General features: G+C 44.4%; 1 protein-coding gene across 2 annotated transcripts in view; it reads left to right on the top strand.

Moving 5' to 3' along the window:
• The window catches only part of TTC7A (tetratricopeptide repeat domain 7A), a 198,468-nt gene that overhangs the window by 174,798 nt on the left and 13,325 nt on the right, over positions 1 to 10,345 (top strand). The window lies entirely within an intron of this gene.

Genomic DNA, 10,345 nt, shown 5'->3' with positions numbered 1-10,345 from the left:
GCCCAAACCCAGTGTGCAAGGGAACTATAACTAAAGGCTGCTTGAAGCTACATTTTAAAACCATTTTTTTATTCTGTACATTCTCATAAGGCATAGTAATATCCCAGCTATCTTTCCTCATGGGATTCAGGGTGGTGCATGAGCTTTCTGGGAGGTCTTATAACCGGGCCCTAACCAAACCCAAACTTGGTTGGTTTCAGCCAGGGAGCTTCAACCAGGCCCTTCAAGAGGACCACCTTGAGAAAAGAGCAGGAAACATACCCAATAAAACATAATTCCATTGTATTGCAGCCTACCCATGTGACTTGGGGAGAGTACAGCATCAAGTGGTGGTAGGGTGACAGTTGCAAATAGCGTGAGGGAACAGAAGAGATAAAAGAGGGCATAGCAGATGTTAGGAATCCAAAGCCTGCCTTTGCATACCACAAAACGAAGAAGTGAGCAGAAAACAAAGTACCATGACCCCCTGTTCCCACACCTCACCCACCAGCATCTCCTACAGTGCAAGGGATTATGAGACAAAAAGAAAGAGGGGGATGAAGGACGAGGGGTCAGTTGCTTGGGTGAGCAGTGAAGTGAGAGAGTGGGTCAAGTGCCAGAAGCAGAAAGCCAGAGAAAGCACAGACATTTTGAAGGGGATTGTGGCTGCCTGCTGCCAGCTCTTGCGGGCTCTGTTTAGTCTCATCTCTCCCAGTCCCTGCAGAGTCCCCGTGGTTTCACTGAATATGCATGAGAGTAGCCTGGCCACGCAAAGGGAACTGTGGAATGCCGGGGGTCGGTCGAGGCAAGGAGGCAGGTCCTTACTTGTGCCAGAGACAGACGCTGCTGCGCTCTGTGGTGTCACTGTGGCACTATGGCAACATCCCCTGCTTCTGAGAATTCTGGCCCTTGAGAGTTCCAGTCTTGCCCGGGGAGGAAAAACAAGCAGAGCATTGTGCTGCGTCTATTTTAAACCAGGGGACAAGGCATCCTATTCCATTCTGCTCCTTGCTGTTTCTTTTCCATTTAGGTCCTGGTGAAAGCAGGGCCGTCTGCAAAGGGTTCCACATGCAGCCCTCTGTTCTTGTTTGAACAAATCCAGCAGGGCAGGCAAAAAAAAAGAAAAGAGAAAAAGAAAGAAAGAAACACTGCTCTTTTTATGCCCCCTCCCCTTTTCTTCTTTCCACTCTTCAGCATCTCTCAGGCTCCCTGGGAAGAGATCAGAGCCTCCTGGTTTCTGAAAGGCTGCCTAAGGGCCAGGCTTTTATGCCAATAAATGTTTTTATCATATTTAAGCTTCAAACGCTTTAGCTGTGGGTCTGTTAACATTTGGTGAAATGAAAGAAATCAAAAAAGAGCAGGAACGGTGGGGTAGGGTGGAGGGCTTCCCTTGCCTTGCCTTGCCTTTGTGCAACAGAGACACGGTTTCCTTTGATTCTCAGGGTGGGTTCTGGGGAAGATTTGAGGGTTTATTCCTTAGGAGCTGTCTGAGAAATTGGAGAAAGGAGGGAGGCGAGAGAGAAAAGCAGACTCTATTCTACCTTTGCTTCATGTTTTGTTACAATTTGCTTCTCCCCCCCCCCCCCACCACCACCTTTTCACTGTCTTTTGACAGTTTGGTGTAGTGGTTAGGAGTGCGGATTAATCTGGCACGCCGGGTTTGATTCTGCACTCCCCCACATGCAACCAGCTGGGTGACCTTGGGCTCACCACAGCCCTGATAAAAGCTGTTCTGACCGAGCAGAAATATCAGGGCTCTCTGAGCCTCACCCACCCCACAGGGTGTCTGTTGTGGAGAGAGGAAAGGGGAGGCTACTGTAAGCCGCTTTGAGCCTCCTTCGGGTAGAGAAAAGCGGCATATAAGAACCAACTCTTCTTCTTCTTCTTGATCTAATGCTTCACCACCATTATTTCTGAGCTACTATACATATAGTTGCATTGGAAAGTCACCTGGCTTGCCAGGATGTCCTTATAGAAGTTGGGAGTACGCAAGAGGGGAAGGTTGAATGAGAGCTGAGCTGAGCCATCTCTCCTTTGTTTAGCCTGGGCACGTCCATGGGTGACCCAAACGGCTTCTCACTCTTCATCTCAGCCTGTGAACCATCCTATTGAAAGTGGCACCATCCTAGGATTTTGAAACAAATAACATTTTTGTCTGTCCATTCAGTTGTATTTTTGCATTTATTTTGTAAGCCACTTAGAAGTCTCAGATAAGGATAGAAATGCCTGCATAAATAAATAAATGGCTAGCCATATATATATATATATATATATACATATACATATATATACACATACATATACACATACACATACATATACATATACATATACATATATATATATACACACACATACACATACACATACACATACACATACACATACACATACACATACACATACACATACACATACACATACACATACACATACACATATATATATATATATATATATACACACATACATATACACATACATATACATATACATATATATACTAACCTTACACGCTTTACGCTCAGCGGGGGAGAATCTCCTGATCATTCCTGGCCCTAGAGAAACGCACCTGGCCTCGACCAGGGCCAGGGCCTTTTCGGTCCTGGCCCCTACCTGGTGGAATGAGCTCCCGGGTGAGCTGTGGGCCCTGCAGGATTTGCCAGCTTTCCGCAGGGCCTGCAAGACGGAGCTCTTCCGCCAGGTTTTTGGTTGAGGCCGGGGTCAGCGAATGAGTGCCAGCATTTCCCCCCCCTGGACCCAGTAAGTTAGACCTCCTCCCCACCCTCCCTGCCGCTCTGATAGCAGGGGTGGGAATAATGAGAGCTTCTGACATGTTAGGATTGTTTTTAAAGTCTTTTAATGGGTATTTTAATGGGGATAGGACTGTTGTGACCCGCCACGAGCCTACGGGGAGTGGCGGGAAATAAATCCAATTAATAATAATAATAATAATAAATAATAATAATAATCTGTTGGCCATCAATCCCCAGGAAACATCCATTTTTATCTATCGACCCTAGAGAGATATTCGCCTTGCAATATAGCAAGGTGGGACTATCTCAAGTATGACTAATGATGTAGCTTAACTTCATGCCCATTCCTCAAGTATCCTCTTTCAGTGCTATTGTTAGGAACTGGGAGGAGGGGCTGCTTCATCCAGTACTTTGCTTTCTGTCATTTCCCATCCCTCTGTGTCCAGGGTTTAAGTCTTGCCAGTTAACTAGAGATGCTTAAGATGCTCAGAGACCACTTGACATTTTAGGGGTTTCCAATCTGATGTGTTATGTGCACATCTACAAATGTGAAGTGTGAATGTGATAAACATATTGTACAGGGCACTATTCTAGACTTGTGATGGAGGTCAGGTTTTCAGCAAGACCCATATTGGGTTTGTTTGTTTTTTGGTGGTGGTGGGGGGGGGGGTAAATTAACTGAAACTGCCACATATATACACACATACACAAACCCAAGAAAGAAACATATCAAGAGCATTTGTTGTGGTAAGCCCTTGGTGGCTCATAAGACTGAAAGCAGCCAAAATCAACTTGTTTTTAAAATAAAATAATTTGTGTCTTTGGCACAAACACAGAATACCAGCCCATTTCAATATGGCCTTAAAATGTGCATGAGTTTTCCAGAAATGTATAAGATCCTGAATGATGAGAGTCACATGTTGTCTGAAATACAGAGTGGGGAAGAGTAACAATTTCTCCCATGCATTTAGGTCCCAGAAATAATGATACACTCATGCAAGGAGCCAGGAATGGCCACAGCTCCCTTTGGGATATGGCTTGCTGTTATGACTTATATGGAGCAGGTCTCAGATTATTTCTTTTTCTTTTCTTCTCTTTTTTTAAATTTTAGCATCCTGTTCTCCTGTCTCTCAGACAAATGTAGTCAGGCAAATTTCCTGACTGAAGGCAGCCTTGAATAATGAAGCATTCCATTAGGACTTCAGCTCCCATCATTCCAGAGTAACATATTAAGATGTGCACAGCCTGATTCATTGCCCTTGGCAGGTACCTGCTGAGTACTCTGGCAGGCAGCGCACTTTATGTTTTATTGTTTCATGTATTTTTTATAATAGGCCTTCAAAGGCTATAGATCTAGAGCATCACACAACCTGCCCTGAATAAAGAAGAGACTGCAAGATTAAATAACTGACATACTACAAGCTGCTGGGGGCTGAACACAAAAACATAAGAAGTGCTCTGCTGGATCAGCCAGTGGTCCATCTAGTCCAGCATCTTGTTTCACACAGTGACCAGCCAGTTGCCCAAGAGGTCCAGTGAACAGGAACCAGGGGTGGCCAGTGAACAGGAACCAGGGTCTTTCATGTTGCCTCTTTGGTCTGGGTTTCAGAGGTTTCATTGTCTGTGGAAGCTCAGCTGTGGAAGCTCCACAGATGGGGAACAGGGCCTCCACAGATAGTCACCGTGGCTAGTATCCATTAATGGAACAATCCTCCTTAAATCTGTCTAACCACTGTTTAAAGCGCTCTATGTTTATGGCCATTGCTATTCTCACTTCTTGTGTATTACAGCTTCCTGCAATTGCTCCAGAATCCCACCTTCTCTTAATTTCACATGTCTTTTTGGGAAGAAGCAACCCATGCAAGATAAATAACAAAAGAGCAACCAATCCTCAATAATGTTTTGGGCTGTGGTTATTTAATTTAAAACATTTGTGTCCAATCTTTATATCCAAAAGGATATACAAGATGTCTTAATGTCAGTAGAAAAGGAAAACACATAACTGTATAATAAAACAGCACAATAGCAGCACCATCAAGCGCTAGAGCTCAGTTGCTAGTCCTTATTTCCCACCACAGTTTGGAGGAATTTTTTTAATGACCATCACTGAAATGGCTGCTTGGGACACACTCAGTTCTCACTTGGCCCAGTATGCACGGAGTGGAAGGTCCACATTCGGGGTGGAATGGCGTCAGCTAAAATCACTAATTATGCACGCTGCAGGCAGCAACCGGGCGCAGAGTCAATGTATGCCGCCGAAAAAGCCGCGTTATCGATATGCAGAAGAAAGTGGCGCTTCCTGGGACCAGGATGCAACCAGAAGCAGCTCCGGAGTAGCCGCATGCATAATCGGATACTCTGGGTTTTGCTGCCGTTGCATTCCATCCCGTGCATAAGCGGTTGCTTCGCTTCTTCCCCCTCTGCGTTCTCCATGGCGCCATTTTAGCAGCCGTGCATAATAGGCCTAGGAGTTGCCTGAGAGTGACATCATACCAGTTTTTCCTGGAAGTATTTCCTGGTGGCCCCTCCCCCATCTCCCACTGGTTGCCAGGTCACCTAATTAGATCTGTGAGGGCATGAAGACTTCTGCTAAAGGCTTGCAATCCCAAATGCCCTCTGAAATAATCATTATCTTATTAGCTGGAGAGCCAGCAGCTTTCTGAAGAGGCAATTCCAAAACTGAGGCCCAATATGCTGAGGTGGCTCTATTACCACAGCCATATACCACACTTCAGATGGCAGGGAAATGTGGAACAGGGCCTCCACAGATGGGGAAAATGAGCAAGCCAATTTTGGAAGAAAGAAGCCTTTACAGTATCCTGGTGATGGTGATAGATTATTCAGATCAGTGTATTAGAGAAAAATGGCTGAAGCTTTTGAATTTGGGGAGGGGCCATGGCTCAGTGCTACAGCATCTGCTTGGCATTCAGAAGATCCCAACTGTCATGGACCAGCCAGCTCCAGCAGAGCAAAGTGATACAGAGGACTCCTCTGTGGAAGAGGCAATCAGCAGACCTGACCCAGAGCCATAGCCAGTTACAGAGACACTGCAGGAGGAGACAGTCCCAGATGATCCAGACATAAATTTACAGCCAAGTACCAGTGCAATGACCCTTCAGCACTGAGTTGGCAACAAAGAGTCATCTACCAGTTAGTTTACCTCCCCTATCACCAGGGACTCGGGAAGAGCAGAGAAGGGAGACAAGGAACTGCAAGACAGTGTCATGAACTCCAATTCATGACTTTTTCATTTCCTAGGCTCTGGCAAGGCCAGCCGTCATAAACCTGTAAATCTGTCCTTTGGCGCCAACTCCCCTTGCATTCCCAGCAGGGGCTCTGGCAAGGCTGAGGGTTATAAACCTGCAAATATGTCTTCAGGTTCCAAGACTCCCCTGCTTTCCCAGCGGGAGTCTTCTTCCTTTCTGCTTTATCAATCTCATCCCGCGACCTTGCATAGACAGCATAGTCTCAACAGAAATATGCTTGTAGAGATTAGATTCCGGCTATCTGGCAATCGTGTGAACCTTAGCACCTTCGGTGCCCTCCTGCTCTCCCGCCTAAATGCCTTTGCACCCCTCCCTTATTGAGAGAACCCTATATCTGTTCTGAAGTGCCTATTCTTCAATACTGTCAAGATCTTTGCTTAGGAAGATCTTGGCTCACTTTAGTAATTCTGTAGACTCTGTTTAATAAAGTTCTTCTTTGGATTTCAACTGCCTGTTGGATCTCGTATGTGTCTTTATCACGGACTCTACTGGCTGGGCTCAGCCTGATTCCTGACAGACAGAAGGTTCAGTGCTCAATTGGCAGCACAACACTATGTCAAAGATGAGGAGTGTTTGCGGGATCAGGGCTGAGGTGACTGGTAGGTGCTTGGTATGATGTATATGAGCACAAACTAGGGAGTAGCTTTGTAAATGCAACTAGGCTATTTGCTACTGACCTTGCAGTCTGCATCTTTGACAGTCTACATTTTTTTTCTTCTTTAGACTTGAAACTGGGAGTTATGTCTAACTGGTATCAGACTCTTGGAACTGTATTCAGATAAACTGTGATGCTGAGAAACTACCTCTGTCTACTGTAAATCCGGACCTCGTTCTGGCTTGGTGTGACTTTATAAAATAAACAAACAATGATTTCTATAGAATTGTTTTATTGTTTCGCCTTCTTGTCAATCTTACTCTTATGTTTATGGCCGCTGTGTTTCTGCAGTCCGGGCACCAACATCAGTCCCTGGCATTTACAATTAAAAGGATCAGATGAGTGAAAAGACTTGCAGTCCTTTAGAACTACTGCCAGGCTGAATAGACAAGAGTGACTTAGATGGGCCAGTGGTTGTGTTGTATCTGTAGACCTGCCGAGGACTGAGCTTGAGGTTCAGGGCAGGGTCATAATTCCAAGTAGGTGATTGGCCTGAGTGAGGTCAGATCCTGTCTGCTGGATCCAGTCAGTTTAAAGTGAAACTGACCAATAGCATGCACTGTCAGGAAAATCCTTTTGTTTTGTTGTATATATATAAGTTGTGGGTTTCTGTAGGTTTATCAGTTCAGTTTTTGACCCTTGTATCCGAAAAGCCAGTCTACAACCCTCCAATTTATGTATCAGAACATCATGGAGAACCTTGTCAAAAACCTTACTGAAATGCAGGTAAAGAACATCCACTGAGTTTCCATGATCTATTAAGCCCATCACTTGGTCAAAGAAGGAAACCAGGTTGATCTGGCTGCACCTGTTGGAGTCTAATCTGTGCTGACTTCCCCAGATCAACAAATTGTCCTTCAGATGTCTGCAGATAACCCCCATTAAAATCTGTTCCATTATCTTCCTTCCATTATCTTCCTGGCATTCCTACTCACTGCATTCCCAGCTCACCTGTTTGGGAACTCCCTCATGAGGTCTTGGGAGTGAGCCAATAAATGGCATGTCCAGCTTAGGGGCCATCTGCAGGCTCATCACCAGATGTCTATCAGCAACCACACAGTGGTTGCAGCTCATGTGATCCTACTTGATTGCCCTACTTGATGTGGGGATGGATTTCATCAGGTGGCAGGCAGGTTGTCCAGTGCTGGATCTGTTCCCATGCTACAGCAGTGATCTTTTATATGCAATTAACAAAGCTGTGGCCATTGCCTTCTACAAAGTGTTGGTTTTGTTCTTTCACATACTATCTCCTTACTTGGCCATGGGCTAACAATAGTAGCAGCGCCACTTGCCTGATCCTGCATGGAAAGATGAGTATTAAAAAAAAAGAAATGTTCATCTAAGCTAGTGGTGATTAGCATAAAGATTGGTAACTTGAATATGTAGTTTGTAGATGAATGGTACCCAGATTCAGGATTGTAGTCAGTATTATAATACTGCATCTGGAACTGCTCTTAAGCAGAGGCCACTCATTATGCGAAAGTTTTCCCCTTTAGCTTAGGATGTGTATGAAATAATATTATTATTAAATCTACAACCTTTATCTAGTGGACAAGTTTTCTTTTGCAGAGCTAGACCCTCTGTGGAGTGCCTCTCTCATTTGTATGCTGGATTCAGTAGGATAATCTACTTGGAGGCCACTGATCTAATGATAGGATGCAGAGACTCTGAAGTGCAGAGCAAAAAGGAGACCTAAGTAATGGAGCATTTTTATGTAATGCATGAAGAAATCATAGGTTCCGGTGAGCACATTTATTGATTGATAAGTGGGGCGTATTATTTGGTTTAGCTAATTCAGGGTTTGTGGGGAGCGGGTTGGCATTCCCTAAACCTATTTTCTCATTTGATTCAGGAGCCAACTCACTGAATCCTGAATCGATTTGTCTTTCAGTTTAGGTGATTTAGGTTTTTCAAATCATTATTTCACCATTCCAATTATCCCTTTTGCTTCCTTCCCTTTGGAAGGTAGGGGAAGCGAATGGAGTCCTGAAATGACTACAGCCATTTAAACCCTCCCTCATGCTTCCTCCCCCTTCCAAAGGGAGAAAAGTAAAAGGAATTGCTGGCTTCAGTTACCCTCCCTGCAAAGCTCAAGCCAATACTCTGAAAAGACTTCTTTTGAGGGGATCTGGAGGTATTTAAATGGATCTAGGGCCCTTTAAATGACGAATCATGCCACACCCCAATCAATTCAACCCAATCCAAAATAAGCCAAATGTTTTTGTATGTGCACATCCCTATGATAACTGCAGAATGCAGGGGTGGACTGTGTGTGTGAATCAGCCATCGGAGATCCAATACCACATAGAGAAATTCCACATTCCATCATGTATGGTGTACATTTGTTGCTATTAACTTGGTCAGAAATGAACTGGGATTGGGGGTAAGCAGTGAAGTGGCAAGGTTTGTGGGTAGAACCAGTTATTCAGGATAGCAAGCAAATGCCCCATGTAACTTTTTCCTCCCAAGTAGATTCCAAGGCTAGAGCCTACATGAAAACACTTGGGAGGGACATTATTACCCAATTTAGTCCCTGTACTAGGCTATGACAAGCAAACCAATAAAGAGAAGAGACAAATTAGGTGTTCCCAAATTGAGATCAGAAGGTGTGACCAAATAAAGAATACAGGAAAGGGGTCCCTAACCAGGGTACAATGGGGAAGGGCCAGTAATAGTAGGACAAGCCACTACATAACAGGAAGTGCAAGAGCTAAGAGGGTCAATGGGGGAAAGGACATGAAAGGTTAGATTCAGGAAGGAAAGCAAACTAGGAAAGAAAAAAATCATACTCTGCTTATCTTGAAGAGGAAGAATACAATATAATGTCTGTGGTGATTGGAAGATGGTTCTGGATGGGAGCCATCAACAAAGAACAGGAGGCTGAGGGAACCCTTTAATGCCCCTGAAATTACCTTCATTCCAATGAGGAAGAACTGCTATAGTCCCAATTCTTGCAGGACTGGGATTTTCTCTGGCATTGGACCAAAGCTTTGAGACACAATTGTCACTGTTGGATTGTGGGCCATGTTCTTATTAGTTCAGCTTTGGATCTGAACCCCTATTTGTGCAAATTTAGGATCTGGGCTATGATAGGATAATATAGGCAACCTATAGGAGAGAGGTACCAGAATACGCATAGGAGATGCACCTGGAATAGATGTCAAGATTGAAATGGGAATGCTGATAATATCTAGAAGATCACCAAATTGCCCTTCCTGGGTTGACTATTATATCATATCAGAATTCCATTTGTAAAGGAAGTTTCAATAGTTTTGAATACTTATCTTGTGAAACCTGGGTCCTGCTTTATGGAAAAGATTGTGTGAAAGGCCTCTGATGAGTCAAAAGGGCATTTCTGCTGTTTAAGGGATGTTAGGCTGTTCCCATGCAGGTCTTAGTTTTAATCCACAATCTGCTTTTCATTGAGAAAGATATACATTCCCCCTCATATCTATCATATAGTGGCCCAATTTATGGGGGTCTGTTTTGTCCCCTCATTCCTAGTATCTTAAAGACAGGAGATTTTCAGTGGGGTGGGGAGCTGCTTTGTCCCATGTAAAGTAAAGGATTGTTGGGGAATACACATAACTGATCTTAACGGGGTCAAGATACCAGCAGTTACAAAGAAAAGTGGCAAGGGAGAATTAAACACCCCCATTTCTCACTGCCAACTCTCCCCTGCAAACGTC

The sequence above is a fragment of the Paroedura picta genome, chromosome 1, assembly GCF_049243985.1.
Source record: "Paroedura picta isolate Pp20150507F chromosome 1, Ppicta_v3.0, whole genome shotgun sequence".
Taxonomy (NCBI): Eukaryota; Metazoa; Chordata; class Lepidosauria; order Squamata; family Gekkonidae; genus Paroedura; species Paroedura picta.
Note: the sequence above shows the minus strand (reverse complement) of the source record. Positions and strands in the feature narration are given on the sequence as shown.